The following is a 17,420-nucleotide window of genomic DNA, read 5'->3' as shown; positions in this document are numbered from 1 at the left end:
CGGGCACAGAGAGCACACGGAAAACACACAGGGAGCGTATACAGCAGGCACAGGGAGAACACACGGGGTGCATGCACAGGGAGAACACACAGGGTGCATGCACAGGGAGAACACACGGGGTGCATGCACAGGGAGAACACACAGGGTGCATGCACAGGGAGAACACACAGGGTGCATGCACAGGTAGAACACACGGGGTGCATGCACAGGGAGAACACATGGGGTGCATGCACAGGGAGAACACACTGGGTGCATGCACAGGGACAACACACGGGGTGCATGCACAGGGGGCACAGGGAGAACACACAGGGGGCACAGGGAGAACACACAGGGGGCACACACAGAGGAAAAAATGCTGACAGTGGGAACTCACAGATCAGTGACCATCAGTAGTTGAGGACAGTGCAGGGCTGTTTCAGTGAGAGTGTGGCCCCCGCAGCCCTGCACCCTCCTGCAACCATGCGTTAAAATCGCATCGCATCGCACTTGCTTGCGGATGCTTGCTATTTTCATGCAGCCCCATTCACTTCTATGGGGCCTGCGTTGCGTGAAAAACGCACAATAGAGAACATGCTGCGATTTTCACGCAACGCACAAGTGATGCGTGAAAATCACCGCTCATGTGAACAGCCCCATTGAAGTGAATGGGTCCGGATTCAGTGCGGGTGCAATGCGTTTACCTCACGCATTGCACCTTCGCGGAATTCTCGCCCGTGTGAAAGGGACCTAAGAGTTGAAGAAATTACAGTTGGTAAAGGATATGTTCCAAAATAAAAACAACACTGATTAGTCACCTTCCCCGCCGCTCCTGTGGTAATGCGCTGGAGGTCCCCGACCATCTGGTAACTGTCCCTGGAGCGATAACATGCCATGGATGTACGCTCCTTCTGCAGCCAATCACTGCCAATGATTGGCTGGGCAATCACATTTCCTGTGTGGAGAGGGGCGAGAAAGCGAGACTGGCCAGAGACTAGGGAAGTGTTGGACCTGTGGGGAATCAAGCAGCGCCATGTATACTTTTTAGAGAACGAACATACTGCCTAATGCTCCAGTCCCATTGTTAATGTGATTACCAGGTGGTGGGTAGCCACAGGGGCTGCTGGGTATTAGCAGACCACAATCAGGCTGTATTTCTCCTATACAGTACTTTGAAAAAGTATTCATACCCCTTGAACTTTTGAAAAAAAAATCACGGTTACACCCACAAACTTAAATTTATTTTATTGGGCTTTTATGTGATAGACCAACACAAAGTAGCAAGTACTGTATGTGTGAAGTGAGAAGAAAATCATACATGGTTTTCAAAAATTTTAACCAAAAAAAATCTGGAAAGTATGGCATGCATTTGTATTCAGCCCTCCTGAGTCAATAATTTGTAAGACCACCTTTCACTGTAATTACAGCTGCAAGTCTTTTGGGGTATGTCTCTACCAGCTGAAACTTTTGTCCATTCTTCTTTGCAAAATAGCTCAGCTCAATGAGATTGGGTGGAGAGCGTTGGTGAACGGCAATTTTTACGTTTTTCCTGAGATTCTCAATGGGATTTAGGTCTGGACTGTGACTGGGCCGTTCTAACACATGAATATGATTTGATCTAAACCATTCCATTGTAGCTCTGGCTGGATGTTTAGGGTCGTTGTCCTGCTGGAAGGTGATCCTCCGCCCCAGTCTCAAGTCTTTTGCAGCCTCTACCAGGTTTTCCCCCAGTATTTGGCTCCATCCATTTTCCCATCAACTCTGACCAGCTTCCCTGTCCCTGCAGAAGAAAAGCATCCCCATGGCATGATGCTGCCAACACCATGTTTCACGGCGGGGGTGGTGTGTTCAGGGTGATGTGCAGGGTTAGTTTTTCTCCACACATAGCGTTTTGCATTAAAGTTAAACTTTACTCTCACCTGACCAGAGCACTTTCTTCCATATGTTTGCTGTGTCCCCCTACTTAGCTTGTGGCAAACTGCAAATGGGACTTATTATGGCTTGCTTTCAAAAATGGCTTTCTTTTTGCCACTCTTCCATAAAGGCCAGATTTGAGGAATGCACAACTAATAGTTGTCCAGTGGACAGATTCTCCCACCTGAGCGTGTTGATCTCTGCCGAGGTTTTCCAAGATTCTGATATTGATGACCTGTCCTCAGGATAGGTCATGAGATCGACGGCAGTCCGACACCCAGGACCTCTGATGATCAGCTGTTCAAAGAGGCTGTGGGGCTCCAGTGACTACCGCGGGCCTCTTCCTAGGCCAGTGACGTCACATTCATTGGTCATGTGACCTAGGCACAGCTCAGGCCTGAGCTGCAATACCAAGCATGGCCACTATCCAATGGACGTGGCACTCTCCGGAGCCACTCTCTCGTCAAACAGCTGATCGTCAGAGGTCCCGGGTGTTGGACTTCCGTTGATCTGATACTAATGACCTATTCTAAAGGACAGGCCATCAGAATCTTGGAAAACCCTTTTAAACTTGTGTTCCCTTTTCACTACGGTCATTTTGGTATGGGGAAAATATATATATTTACAGTCACCAGGAGTTGATAGGTCAACAATATCAGATCGGCAGGGGTCCCCAATATCTGATATTGTTGACTTCTCTTAATCCGTAGGATACTAGCGCCGTACATGTACGGCACAGAAATGTGGGACACAAATCCCAGCGCCGTACAGGTACAGCGCTCTGATCAGCTCCTGCGCCTGCCCGATCAGCGGCAGGGGTCCGGCAGTCACAGATAGCTGGACCCCTGCAGTGTGTCCCGGCATCGGTGCAAACTACGATGCCGGTGCATTAACCCTTGCACGGGCACAGTCAGTGCTGACCACGACACGTGCGGTATCCTCACGGTTTGCCGGTGTCCTGCTGCTGTGGCGGGAACCCGATAGCAGGGAAGGCAGCCAGATGCCTTCCTTAGGCATCATGGCTGCCTTCCGGGAGAACCTGTGAGATCCAGCCCCATTGATCTTACAGGAAGCAGGCTGTAAGTGTATTACAATCTGTAATACACTTACAGCCAATGCATCACAATACAGAAGTTTTGTAATGCATTGTCTCAGAGTGGGACAAAAAATAAAGTGAAAAAAGACGTTAAAAAAAATAAAGTTTTCCCAAAAAAATTAAAGGATTCAAGTAAAAAAAAAAGCGTCCTTTTCCCAAAATAAAGTTAAAAAAATATTGTAAAAAATAGGGAAAAAATCAAAAGTAAACATATTAGGTATCGCTGCGTCTGTATCGACTGGCTCTATAAAAATATCACATGACCTAACCCCTCAGGTAAACACAGTCAAAAAAATTAAATAAAAATGGTGCTAAAAAATATTTTTGGTCAACTTACATCACTAAAAGTGCAACAATAAGCGATCAAAAAGTCATATGCACCCTAAAATAGTACCAATAAAACAGTCATCTCATATTGAAAAAAATGAGCCCCTACATAAGACAGTCGCCCAAAAAATAAAAATAAACTATGGCTTTCAGAATATGGAGACACTAAAAAAATCTTTTTATTTTTTTTCAAAAATGCTTTATTATGTATAACTGAAACAAACAAAAATTGATTAAAATGGAAAATCTGCCAAAAAAGTGAAATTCTGAAATTTCATCTCCATTTTCCATTAATTCTTGTGGAACACCTAAAGGGTTAACAACATTTGTAAAATCAGTTTTGAATACCTTGAGGGGTTTAGTTTCTAAAATAGGGTCACTTTTTTGGAGTTTCTACTCTATGGGTGCATCAGGGGGGCTTCAAATTTGACATGGTTTCAAAAAACCAGTCCAGCAAAATCTGCCTTCCAAAAACCGTATGGCATTCCTTTCCTTCTGCGCCCTGCCGTGTGAGCGTACAACAGTTTACGACCACATATGGGGTGTTTTTGTAAACTACAGAATCGGGGAAATACATATTGAGTTTTGTTTGGCTGTTAACCCTTGCTTTGTTAGCGGAAAAAATGATTAAAATTGAAAATCTGCCAAAAAAGTGACATTTTTTTAATTTCATCTCCATTTTTCATTAATTCTTGTGGAACACCTAAAGGGTTAACAACGTTTGTAAAATCACTTTTGAATACCTTGAGGGGTGTAGTTTCTAAGATGGGGGGCATTGTTAGGTGGTTTCTATTATGTAAGCCTCACAAAGTGACTTCAGACCTGAATTGGTCCTCAAATGGTGGGTTTTGGAAATTTTCTGAAAAATTTAAAGATTTGCTTCTAAACTTCTAAGCCTTCTAACGTCCCTAAAAAATAAAATGGCATTCACAAAATGATCTAAACATGAATTAGACATATGGGGAATATAAAGTAATAACTATTTTTGGAGTTATTACTATCTAATATAAAAGTAGAAAAATTAAAAAATTTTAATTTGCTAAATGTTTCAAATTTTTGGTAAATTAGGTATTTTTTTAATAAATAAAAATGAAATATTTTGACAAAATTTTACCACTGTCGAGAAGTACAATATGTGACGAGAAAACAATGTCAGAATGGCCTGGATAAGTAAAAGCGTTTTAAAGTTATTACCACATGTCGGATTAGCAAAAATCGGCAAGGGATTTAAGGTGCAAAGTGGCTCGGTAGTGAAGGGGTTAAGGATAGACCATAAATATCATCTAAATCTCAGACAACTCCTTTATAAAAGTATTTCAGTTGCACTTTGTGCCTTTTTTTAAATTTTATTTTTTTACATTTTCTTGACTATAAAAACATAAATATGGCACCAAAATAAAGCCCCGTGTATCACCAATAAAAAAAAAAAATGCAAAAATTATAACCAATTATAACCAAAAAAAACTTACAGGTTTTGTAGGAGCATGGACTAAAAATATGTAAATGATGGGACGAAAATGGCCCAGTGAACTGGTTAAACATTTGCCTGTAAGATAAAATTGGTTGTTCTCTTAAGGGTCTCGGGGGAAACAGAGGTTTTAGTGATATTGTGTGATTTCGGCAGGGGACAGGCAGGGTGGCCCTCAGGGGTTATTCCTACAGACAGAGCTGCTAATCTACTGCTATAAATGCCTGTTTATTGGGTGCTGGAGAAATCTGATCCCGGTTTTGCTCCAGGTCTGTATTTATTTTCCGACTGTTCATTTTATCTACGTCCTGGTCATCAGCTTGACCTTCAGATTGATGGCATCATTTATGTGCAGATGATTCCTCGCCTGTGCATCGCATGCGGGTGTGATCTGAAGACTTCATATACTGATATGCCAATGAATGCAGCGTTCTCCACCCTGCCCTCTGTTGTATCATTTCTAGAGCTTCCTATACTGGAACCTTGTGGTCCTCCAATATAAATAGCGCATCACCGTGCATATTGCATTGGATGCAATTGTAAAAAAAAAACTCAGCTGGTAAAGTATTAGATTTGTGCAGTTTTTAAGCCTTTTAGAAATAAACAAGCATATTTACTGGCAGCAAGCTGAAATCTGAATATACTGAGGAATTGGTACATGAGGCATATTAGAAAGTTGCAGAACGTTCCATTATACATGTACTGTCTGATGTTAAAAGGGTTTCTGGGACTTGTATATTGATGACCTATCCAAAGGATAGACCACCAGTTCAGGATTGGTGGGGTCTGACACTCAGGACCCCTACCAGTCAGTGTTTAGCTGAGAGTACTAGTGTATGAAGCCGGAACACCACAGCTCCGTGCACAGTGTAGTGGGGGCAGAAACAGCGCTGAATCTCCCATTGAAATGAATGGGAAGCATCAAAAAACAGCTCCATGTAAGTCCATACGTTTTTTTCTGTATTTTCCGAATGTTTTTGGACCCGACCTGCTTTAAAAACTTTTAAAAAAACTGCACGAAACATTAGTTTTTTGTGCTGAAAAAAAGACACGTAGATTCCACGCTGATATATTAAGCATGTTTTTCAAAATCATTGTGTAAACAGGAAAAGTTATTTGATTTGGAAATATTGTTCATCCACATATTTATTTTACTTAATGGCACTATAATAATATCAGTGTCGTATCCATTCCTACCTATTTATTTAAAGCAGCTCTGTCACTAGGATTACACCATACTGCCTGGTAGGGTTGATCATGTTGATGAGGGCAGAACTGTGTCCTAGCATCTACATATCATATCACTATGTACTATAGCTTCACCACACGGAGATCTGCTCAGAAAGCTAATCTACATATTACTGCTTTATTCACAAGCACAATACAGTCATTGGCACCCCTGAAATTTTTCAAGAAAATGAAGTATTTCTCACAGAAAAGTATTGCAGTAACACATGTTTCGCTATACACATGTTTATTCCCTTTGTGTGTATTGGAACAAAACCAAAAAAGGGAGGAACAAAAGCAAATTGGACATATGTCACACCAAGCTCCAAAAATGGGCTGGACAAAATTTTGGGCACCCTTTCAAAATTGTGGATAAATAAGATTGTTTCAAGCATGTGATGCTCCTTTAAACTCACCCGGGGCAAGTAACAGGTGTGGGCAATATAAAAATCACACATGAAAGCAGATAAAAAGGAGAGAAGTTCACTTAGTCCTTGCATTGTGTGTCTGTGTGTGCCACACTAAGCATGGACAACAGAGAGGAGAAGAGAACTGTCTGAGGACTTGAGAACCAAAATTGTGGAAAAATATCAGCAATCTCAAGGTTACAAGTCCATCTCCAGAGATCTAGATTTGCCTTTGTCCACAGTGCGCAACATTATCAAGAAGTTTGCAACCCATGGCACTGTAAGCTAATCTCCCTGGGCGTGGACGGAAGAGAAAAATTGATGAAAGGTGTCAACGCAGGATAGTCTGGATGGTGGATAAGCAGCCCTAAACAAGTTCCAAAGATATTCAACCTGCAGGCTCGGGGAGCATCAGTATCAGCGCGAACTATCTGTCGACATTTAAATGAAATGAAACGCTATGGCAGGAGACCCAGGAGGACCCCACTGCTGACACAGAGACATAAAAAAGCAAGACTACATTTTGCAAAAATGAACTTGAGTAAGCCAAAATCATTCTGGGAAAACGTCTTGTGGACAGATGAGACCAAGATAGAGCTTTTTGGTAAAGCATATCATTCTACTGTTTACCGAAAACGGAATGAGGCCTACAAAGAAAAGAACACAGTACCTACAGTGAAATATGGTGGAGGTTCATTGATGTTTTGGCTTTGTTTTGCTGCCTCTGCCACTGGTTGCCTTGAATGTGTGCAAGGCATCATGAAATCTGAGGATTACCAACGGATTTTGGGTCGCACTGTAGAGCCCAGTGTCAGAAAGCTGGGTTTTCGTCCGAGATCTTGGGTCTTCCAGCAGGACAATGACCCCAAACATACGTTAAAAAGCACCCAGAAATGGATGGCAACAAAGCACTGGAGAGTTCTGAAGTGGCCAGCAATGAGTCCAGATCTAAATACCATTGAACACCTGTGGAAAGAACTTAAAATTGCTGTTGGGAAAAGGCGTCCTTCCAATAAGAGAGACCTGGAGCAGTTTGCTAAGGAAGAGTGGTCCAAAATTCCGGGTGAGAGGTGTCAGAGGCTTATTGATGGTTATAGGAAGTGACTGATTTCAGTTATTTTTTCCAAAGGGTGTGCAACCAAATATTAAGTTAAGGGTGCCAATAATTTTGTCCAGGCCATTTTTGGAGTATGGTCTGACATTATGTCCAATTTGCTTTTTTCCTTCCCTTTTTTGGTTTTGTTCCAATACACACAAAGGGAATAAACATGTGTATAGCAAAACATGTTACTGCAATACGTTTCTGTGAGAAATACTTCATTTTCTTGAAACATTCCAGGGCTGCCAACATTTACGGCCATGACTGTATATAATAAGAAAGACACCAGTAATGTGTGTTAGCTTATAGCATCTTTATGTGGTAATGTTACATCTTACCGGTATAGTGGTCTACCCTGTATGTAGACATCCCTGGTTCAAATCCCAGGAGAGAGATATATTTTCTATTTTTTTTTTCTTTAAAACCATATTGAAAGGCTATACTATAATATATAATTATAAGGCCTTACTATATTGAGAATAGTGTGTTTAGTTTTATTTTTGCTAAAACCTATTACCTATTTATTCACAGACACAATATACAGTACAGACCAAAAGTTTGGACACACCTTCTCATTCAAAGAGTTTTCTTTATTTTCATGACTATGAAGGCATCAAAACTATGAATTAACACATGTGGAATTATATACATAACAAACAAGTGTGAAACAACTGGAAATATGTCATATTCTAGGTTCTTCAAAGTAGCCACCTTTTGATTTTCTTGCCATAATACAAATTCTAACAGTCTATTCAGTAGGACTATCAGCTGTGTATCCACCTGACTTCTCCTCAACGCAACTGATGGTCCCAACCCCATTTATAAGGCAAAAAATCCCACTTATTAAACCTTACAGGGCACACCTGTGAAGTCAAAACCATTTCAGGGGACTACCTCTTGAAGCTCATCAAGAGAATGCCAAGAGTGTGCAAAGCAGTAATCAAAGCAAAAGGTGGCTACTTTGAAGAACCTAGAATATTAAATATTTTCAGTTGTTTCACACTTGTTTGTTATGTATATAATTCCACATGTGTTAATTCATAGTTTTGATGCCTTCATAGTCATGAAAATAAAGAAAACTCTTTGAATGAGAAGGTGTGTCCAAACTTTTGGTCTGTACTGTATATGATTATAAAGAAACCAGTAATATTTGATACCTTCTTTAAAAAAAAAATATTCTCCGTATGATAAGAACTTTTCTTATGGGATAAATGTGAAAGAAAAAAAATATCTGAAGAAAAAAAAAAACTTCAAAGTCTCTCCCAAGATTCAAACCAGGGATCTCTACATGCAAAACCAGTTGCTCTAGCCTATAGCATTACCACACAGAGATCTATGTTTTTTTCTATACTTATAAGCTGACACACATTATTGGTGTCTTTACAATCATATATTGTGCCTGTGAATACAGCAGTAATATGTAGATTAGCTTTCTGAGCAGATCTCAGTGTGGTAAAGCTATAGTACATAGTGATATGATAGTTACTTGCTAGGACACAGCACTGCCCTCAGTCTGCTATCTAGCCCTGTCAATCAAGGGGAGGGGGGAGTGTGCAGAGTACAGGAGGCGTTACATAGCAGTGCTCAGAGGATTCGGCCTTGCCTCTTAGTGATATAATTGCTCATTTGCATATGAATAAACAAGTTGATATCTCTGAAGCCGTTTATCATACAGAGAAATAAAAGGGGTATAGTTTTAATTAACATGATGAGCCCTACCTGCCAGTATGTCTGGTTTAATAGGGTTGATCCTGTTGACAGAGCCTCTTTAAAGTGTCCCTCCACTTTTATGTTGTATGTTGAGATGAGTTAGCAGATCCATTATCTGCAACCCCAATAACCTGTGCAGTTCCATCAAATTGAATCAAATGTATGTGGAAAGATGCTGGCTCCAGGAAACAAACAATGGTTAGAATTTTTTTAATAAAGAACAATTAGAACCAAAAAATGTTTTGGCCCAGAATAAGCACAATGCAATAATAATAATAACAACATTTAAGAGTTCACATAGCCTATAAAGGCCATTAACCAGTCCTTTTCAAATGCTCATTGGGAGGAAGAGGGAGGGAGTCGTCTGCTTTGCTGTAGTCATGAACCATGTCCAACACAGGCCTTCAGAGTTGAACATCACCAACAGATTAAGACCCTCTGACACTGGAGAAAAAAAATTGAAATTTTTTTAAGCACACGATAATAGGGTCCCTGAGAAAGAAGACCCTCCATTATCGGCTTCTGGGGCATCTGCTAATACCGTAGGCTGAACAGTGTCTGAACAGCGGATTTTATACTTCATCTGGTTGGGATTTTACAACAATCCATCTTTTTTCATATCTCAGCTATCTTCGTGCCATAGAACGTCCACGTGTTATTAACCTTCGTTCCTTTGTTTCAGGGAATACAATATTGATGGACAGTTTAAATAAAACTAAAACCACCATCTTTTTTATTATGGGCTTTGAGACCATACGCAATATGGAAATTTTCCTCTTTTCCCTTTTCTTGAGTATGTACATGTTAACATTGGGGGCCCATTTTCTTATCATCACCCTTGTGCTTCTGGAACGTCATCTTCATAAACCAATGTATCTCCTCTTGGCCAATTTCTCCTTGGCGGAAGTCCTGTACACCACGGTGACCGTACCTAAGATGCTTGATGCGCTCTTGACCAGAAACAAAGAGATTTACTCATCTTCTTGTCTCGTTCAGTTTTATTTTTTCTTTGCTTTTGGTGCCGCTGAGAATTCCTTCCTGGTAGTTATGGGATATGACCGGTATGTAGCCATTTGTCGACCACTGCACTACAGTACATTGATGACTAAGAAGATGGCAGTAGGGCTGGCATGTGGACCGTGGGTTGTAGGCTTCTTAACCGCTGCTTGCCCTGCAGTATGGATCTCCACTCTTAGCTTCTGCCTCCCGAACTATATCGACCATTTCTTTTGTGACTATTCTCCACTTTTGAAGCTATCGTGTGAAGACACATCCAACGGAGAGTTCACGTTTTCCGTGATCTCCTGGAGTTTGACCCTCGGTTGCTTCTTTCTTATTTTAATCTCTTATGCCTTCATCATTCAGTCTGTTCTTAAGATTCCGTCTGTCGAAGGGCAGAATAAAGCTTTCAATACCTGCGCGTCCCACCTCACCGTCGTATTAATCTTTAACGGCACAATAATCTTTATGTACATACGGCCGAACTCCCACGTCAGATTCACACTTGACAAGGTGGTGTCAATATTCTACTGCGTGGTGACCCCAGTTATGAACCCCATGATATATTGTTTGAGGAACAAAGAGGTAAAAGAGGCCCTCAAAAAAGCTCTTCAAAGACGAGTGATGATATGAATGCGAAAAGACAAGGTCATACTTCATGATAAACAGTTAATTTGAAGGTCAGAATGGCATAAAAAAGAAGTGTTACCTCACTGATCCCCATCACTCCTTTCCCAATGCTTCACAGATCCCCGCTGGTGTCTACTTCCAGGACCCTCGCAACACACAGGAATCGACCACACAGTCAATCAGTGGCCACAGCAGTGACTGGCCTCGGTCAGTGGGGGGGATCGGTGAGAGGTTTTTTTTGTACTATTTTGACCTTTATTTTTAAAGAATTTTGCCAGACGGAAAAAAACTTTTATATTTTTGTCTACCGAGTGGAAACCAGCAGCATATTAATTATGAAATCACTGGACTCCGAGAGGTTGTTCATTTATGAATGATTAAAAAAAATTATGAAAATAAGAAAAATAATACAAATATGACATTTTATCATTACAGAAATGTTTACTATGTATGCTACGGCCTCGTTCACATTTCCGTGTCCTTTTGATGTCCGTCACAAAATCAGTATGTGTTTCATCCGTGAAGATGTCCGTCTTTGGTCCATGTGGCAGCCGAATTCTTCGGACACAGCTCAGCTAAAAGTTATTTTACAGAGCGTCTCCTATTAGTGGTCAGGGAAAAATGGACCAAACACAGATGCAACATGGACGTGTTGTGTCCTTTTTTTCTTCATGGACGAATAGACTATAAATGGGCTTGTTCGGTCTTCATCACAGGCCAAAGTAGTGCATGTCTGCATGACTTTTTCAATGACCCATGGTCAGTAAAAAAAGATGCTGACATTAAAATCAATGGGCACGTGTGCTGTCCGTGGAAAGCGCGGGCAGCACGCCAGTGGAAAATGAAAATGGGAAGGAGGCCTTAAATGGTCGATCCACTTAACCTAGAAAAGGTACAGGATCAAGAAACATTGTGAGTTATATTTTATTGTGTAATTCTAGGCATATTAAAGGGGTTGTCTGGTTTAGGAGACATATTTTTAAATACCCTTAGGTCATTTAAGCAGTGTCCTCTATTTGTAACCTCCATCAGTTTGCTGAAGTAGACGGCAGTTACAAACAGCTTCTCTTGTGCTGGAGGACCCAGCACGTTCACAAATTATATTGGCACCATGTAATACTTCTTGTCACCTGCGGGGCTGCTTTAAGGAAATTGAACAATCACTGCCAGGTTCCTCTGCAAATTACTAATGATTTTTGGGAGACCCAGAGGCAGGCACCCCATGATCCTCATACTTTAAGGGATTTTTTATTTTTTTATTTTTAAGAATGTACTGGTATTCAAAGTAGTAAAGTAACAACACTTTGATGCTATTAGAATGCAAACAGGTGTGGTTCTTACTGGATCTGCATGCCATTGGTAGGCCAGCATTACCTAAAGCTCACTATACACATTTTTTAAAAATTGTATTTTATGCACTTACATAGCGGTACTATATTCCGCAGCGCTTTATAGACATTAGCAACAAGCTGTCCCCAATGGGGCTCACAATCTAAATTCCCTATCAGTATGTCTTTGGAGTGTGGGAGGAAACTGGAGAACCCGGAGAAAACCCAAGCAAACACGGAGAGGACATACAAATTCCATTCAGATGTTGTTCTTGGTCAGTTTCGAACTTAGTACCCCAGCACTGCAGGTACCAGTGCTAACCACTGAGCCATCATCCTGCCCAAGTTGCCACAGCTTTTTTTCCTAGCCTTCCCCTTAAAGGCTATGGACACCTTCGGGGCAATTTTTTAATGATTTCATTAGTAATTTTCTCTAAAAAAAAATTTTTTTTCAGCTGGTCTTTATTAAAATTTTTCTGCTGTTTTTGAAATACAGGGGTTTAAAATTAGTTTGTAGAGTATCACTTCTCAGTCCCGTCGGTTCATGGCTCATGCAAAGCCTTATCTCTGATTCCCTGACCTCATAAACACTCGTTATAGCTAAACTGATACGAATATGGCTTAAATGAGTGTTTATGAGGTCAGGAGATCAGAGATAAGCTTTGAAATGAGCCTTCAGCTGACAGGACTCAACAGTGATATTGTACAAACAGACTGTAGACCCCTGTATCTCAAAAACAGTTGAAACGTCTTAATAAATACCAAATGAAAAAATGATTTTATCCCAAAATGAGTTTAATGCAATCATATAAAAAAAAAGTTGATGCCGCACAATTCGGAAATTGTCTTTTAACAAGCTGAAATCTATTGCGCCCAGACCTTGTTTCTCATATCTGCCTTTGGAGGACATTTAGGAGACCTTCTTGTACAATATATTTTCAGCAAATCCTGTCGAAATTGTACAGCGGACTTAGGAAAATGGCCATTTTGCACAATCCCATGTTTCTTCAGGTCTGGGGAAGCTCGGGATGTTGCAAATCAGTCGTTGCAAGATTGCATTTGTCCTGCGCATGCTGTACTGTATGTCTGCCATTATGCAATAAAGCACATCAATATGGGATCTGTGAGTGCCCTAAGCAGTAACTCACAACAGGGTCACTGCAAAGGATTAACTGGTGTCATGTTATATTGTTAAAGGCGATGTACACCTTCAGACGCATTTTTTTTTAATGATTGCATTTTACTCATTTTTGGCTAAAAAATCATATTTTCCACTGGCCTTTATTAAAAATATTGAGCCGTTCTGTCACAAAGGGTTAACTGTTTTTCTAGCTGTGTGACTGGTACTTTTTTCACTTTGTGTCTGTCATCTAATAACCCTTATCTCTAAACTACTGAGAGGTCATAAACACTTACTTAAGCCACATTCTTATCAGTAAGGTAAGAACTGAGCAATAATGAGTGTTTATAATGTCAGAGAGCAGCTGTAAGGAGTCCGTCAGCTCCTGGTCTGATGGAGCAGGGAGTAAAAACAAATCCTGCTACTAGAGCATCTCAGCCATGTACAGAGAAAAGGACTCCATATTTTTAATAATAAAATAAGTTTAAAAAAATTGCCCCCAAAGGTATACATAGCGTTTAAATTAAATGTTGTGATTTGTGTACCTAACACCGGTTTAACCGTTAACAAGTTGAGTTGCTGGGGAGATGGGCCCTGGGTCTGCTCCCAAAAGAGTCTAGTCTACATAGAGAAAGAGGATAGACGTGTGTGAGAAAGCTCTGCAGACAAGACTTCAAATCCCAGAGAAGCACCATCTCTGAGACTAAAGAACATCTGCTACACCAGAGTACTCCTGACAGAGAGAAAAGACATGTAGAAGGTCTAGAATCTACAAGGCCATGTATTGGAGTCAGTCAGCAAGGTATTGGGCATATTTATGGCCAAGAGACTTTGCTTCCACAAGTGGGAACATTGCCAATGCAGCCTTCCACACTTTGAGACTTTTGGCCATTGGTATCTTATATCTGTACCCCTCAGCCAGGTAACTGCAGAATCAAGTGCCTGCCTATGGTTGTGCTGAAAGATTTTAGAAAGACAGAAAGGAGTACTGCAACCTCCATTATTGCTGCTGTCCATAAGCTGTCATTGAGGGAGGATTGGACTGTGTTGTATGTCTTGGAACTGTGCCTGGTTATTGTTGGATGTACTACAACTTCTATTCTGTAAAGAGACTTAATTATCAATAGAAGCTGGCCTGATTCTTCACTCCACTATACATTGGCTGCTGCACCCACACTCCTGCCTTGCACCCTGATAAACATCCAACATCAAGGGCATCCCAAATACCACCAGGCAAGATCCCCAATACCAGGGTGTGCCCTGAGGGAAGAAAGGGTGCATACTGCAGTCTTTGCAGGGCCTCAGGGAGCGGCAGAGGGAGAGAGTGCCACCGTGAACTGTGAGTACTACTACCACTCTCAGGACCACCACTCCCATCTTCCTAGTCTCCCTTCCAGGTCTCTGCGCATAGTCTTCACTCTTATGAATGTATGACATCAAAATTGAGAAAAACGGAAATACAATTTGCACAAGAAACTAAATACAGACATGACGTTATACATGGATACGATGCTTGTGTGAGTGACAGTGGCGGTTTTAAGAGACAACCCTGGACCTTACTTGCTTTTTACATAAATTGGCAAGATTGAATGGGACTTCATGTAAAAAAAAATTCAATAAAACAATTCATTAAAATAAACTACAAGCAAACCTTTTTTGTATTAAATATAAATATATATATATTGTGGGGACTCGCTCTGGTAGATAGGACGCAGTATAGAGGCAACAACAATTTTTTTTGGATCAAACAGTTCAGTGTTTTATTCACACTTTAGGCAAGTGACAAAACAATTATATTCAAACAAAAATTCACCTTGCGGAGTTGGTGGTAATCCACACCATGTGGCAATTCTGCCTCAAAAAGCCCTTGCTGATAGCAGCACCAACCAGTTTTCACGCCAAACAGGTAGCAAGCATTCATCCAGACACAAGGCTTTCAGATCCCAACACAGAGACATGGCTTCTGAGCCCAGCTGCCTATTTAAGGACAGCCAGGTGCTGCCAAAACTCGGACCGGCATTTAAAATCCGGTCCGGTATATGACCTCACCTGGCTGTAAATGAGCCCAGCAGCACATGCTGGGAGCAAAATACCTGTTTTCCCAGACCAAACCTCTTACTGTGTCACAATATATACTGTATAATACATTCCCTTAATTGTTACCAGATGTACAACATATTTGAAGTAGTACTTATGGTGGTTGGAGAACCACAGAAAACACAAAACATGGCAGAACATGGCATTAGAAAATGAGTATAACGAAAACACTAGGTAATATGTACCAGCAAAAAATGGAAAAATATTCTGCATCCTCAAGATCAAAATGAGCCATATCCTTAAAGCAGTTGGTTGTCCAGCGTTTTACAAGTCCTAAGGACAGGTCATAACTTTTTGAGCAGCAGAGATCCAACACCCTGCATCCCTGCTAATCAGTTGTTTCAGAGTAGTTCCAGCGCTAAGTCTGTGCCGGAACTCCATAGAAGCAGTCTATTCTGTAGTGGAGGAGCATGTCCTACAGATGTCCTCCCACAACCCTAATTTTGCAAAGTAGAAAAACTATCATATGAAATGCAATTAAAGGGAGCAGGATAAAATAGGTACCTCAGCATCCACTTTAAGTTCCTCAGAAGACATAAGCATGATGTACCGTAAATTAATCCATGACAGAGTTATCAAATTATAAGGAGATTCTCCCAAAATTGGGGCCTCTTTGTCATCAGTTTCAACAATGGGATCTGGACTAATGGGGTCATTTATGATTAGAAGTACGCCACTTTTTGGCATACCTTTTTCGCAGATTTGGTCACAAAGAAGATTTGCTGCTGAATCTGCAACTTTCCCCCACTCACACCACTTTTCCGAGGTGGTGAAAAAAGGGGACATGGCATGGGCGGGGAAGGGGGATCGGCCGGCCCGGCCCATCTCGTTTATCATTTTATATGCCTGTTTTTGGTGTAGAAAATCTAAGAATGGAGGTTACATCAGTTTTCTAGACTATGGCAGAGAGTTTGGCCGGTATGGCAGGAACCATTTTGGATAGTCTCTTTAATGAGGTGCTTTATGTCCGAGTCTAGTGTAGCCAGTGACCACTCGTGACCAAAGAGGCCCAGACTGTCAGAAAGTCAAGTTCTAGAGACACTTTGGGGTGTGGGCCTTGTCTATCACAACAGGAGGAGTAATCTCATGATTCTCATGACAATGCTGATACTCCAACTGGAATTATGGACAAAAACGGAAATTTATTTTGTGGGAGCACACCTCAGCCAAACGGGTGAAAAACCTAGAAGCACAACATAACATGCCTATATATGCAGATATACGCTCTAGAAATCGTTGACACGAGAGACAGTGTTTCTTGGAAAAAAGACATACAATTCTTTCCAGTCTTGGACAACTCCTTTAACTTTCAATTTCAGCAGTGCTCAGCGGTTGGTTTCTGGCAGGCTCACTAGATCAGTAGAGGCTTGGTTCAAAATCCATCATCTGCTGCATGAAGTTTTATGTCCACCCTGCATTTACATTACTTACTTCTGTAGAGTTCAGTTTCCTCCCACACTCCAAAAACAGAATTCTTGAATTTATAAAGCAGCAACATACTCTGTACTTAACGCTCATTTCTGATCGGTGCTGATAATTGCCTGCTCGTCAGTGCGTGTAAATGAGCCTTAAGTCTATGTTTCAAGCAGAGCTAATCTTCTTATTTCATTAAGATGATTGGTTTTGGTCCTAATGTGTGTCTGAGATACTGGAAGAGAGAGCTGGTAGATGTTGGTAAAGGCCTCTTTACACAGGCTGACACGGCAAGCAATTATCAGGAACCAACAGTTCTTTATATCTGATCGTTACAGGTAGAGTTGAGCGGACACCTAGATGTTCTGGTTCGACGAGTTCGGCCGAACTTGAAAAAAAAGTTCGGGTTCGGGACCCGAACTTGACCCCGAACCCCATTGAAGTCAATGGGGACCCGAACTTTTGGGCACTAAAATGGCTCTAAAATAGTCCTGGAAAGGGCTAGAGGGTTACAAAAGGCATCAAAATGTGCTTAAGAGCATGGCAACTGTTCTGCAAACAAATGTGGATAGGGAAATTACTTAAAATAACATAAAATACAGAAAAATT

The 17,420-nt window shown here is 41.1% G+C and overlaps 1 long non-coding RNA gene across 1 annotated transcript; it reads right to left on the bottom strand.

Annotated features, from left to right (window-relative positions):
• Positions 1–517: 517 nt before the first annotated feature.
• Positions 518–14,591, bottom strand: LOC120977436. The gene is made up of 3 exons (XR_005773895.1): positions 14,479–14,591; positions 881–884; positions 518–529 (listed from the first exon to the last, which is right to left on the bottom strand). It is a non-coding gene; the product is annotated as an uncharacterized LOC120977436 (long non-coding RNA).
• Positions 14,592–17,420: the final 2,829 nt, after the last annotated feature.

This window comes from Bufo bufo, chromosome 8 (assembly GCF_905171765.1).
Source record: "Bufo bufo chromosome 8, aBufBuf1.1, whole genome shotgun sequence".
NCBI classification, from domain to species: Eukaryota; Metazoa; Chordata; class Amphibia; order Anura; family Bufonidae; genus Bufo; species Bufo bufo.
Note: the sequence above shows the minus strand (reverse complement) of the source record. Positions and strands in the feature narration are given on the sequence as shown.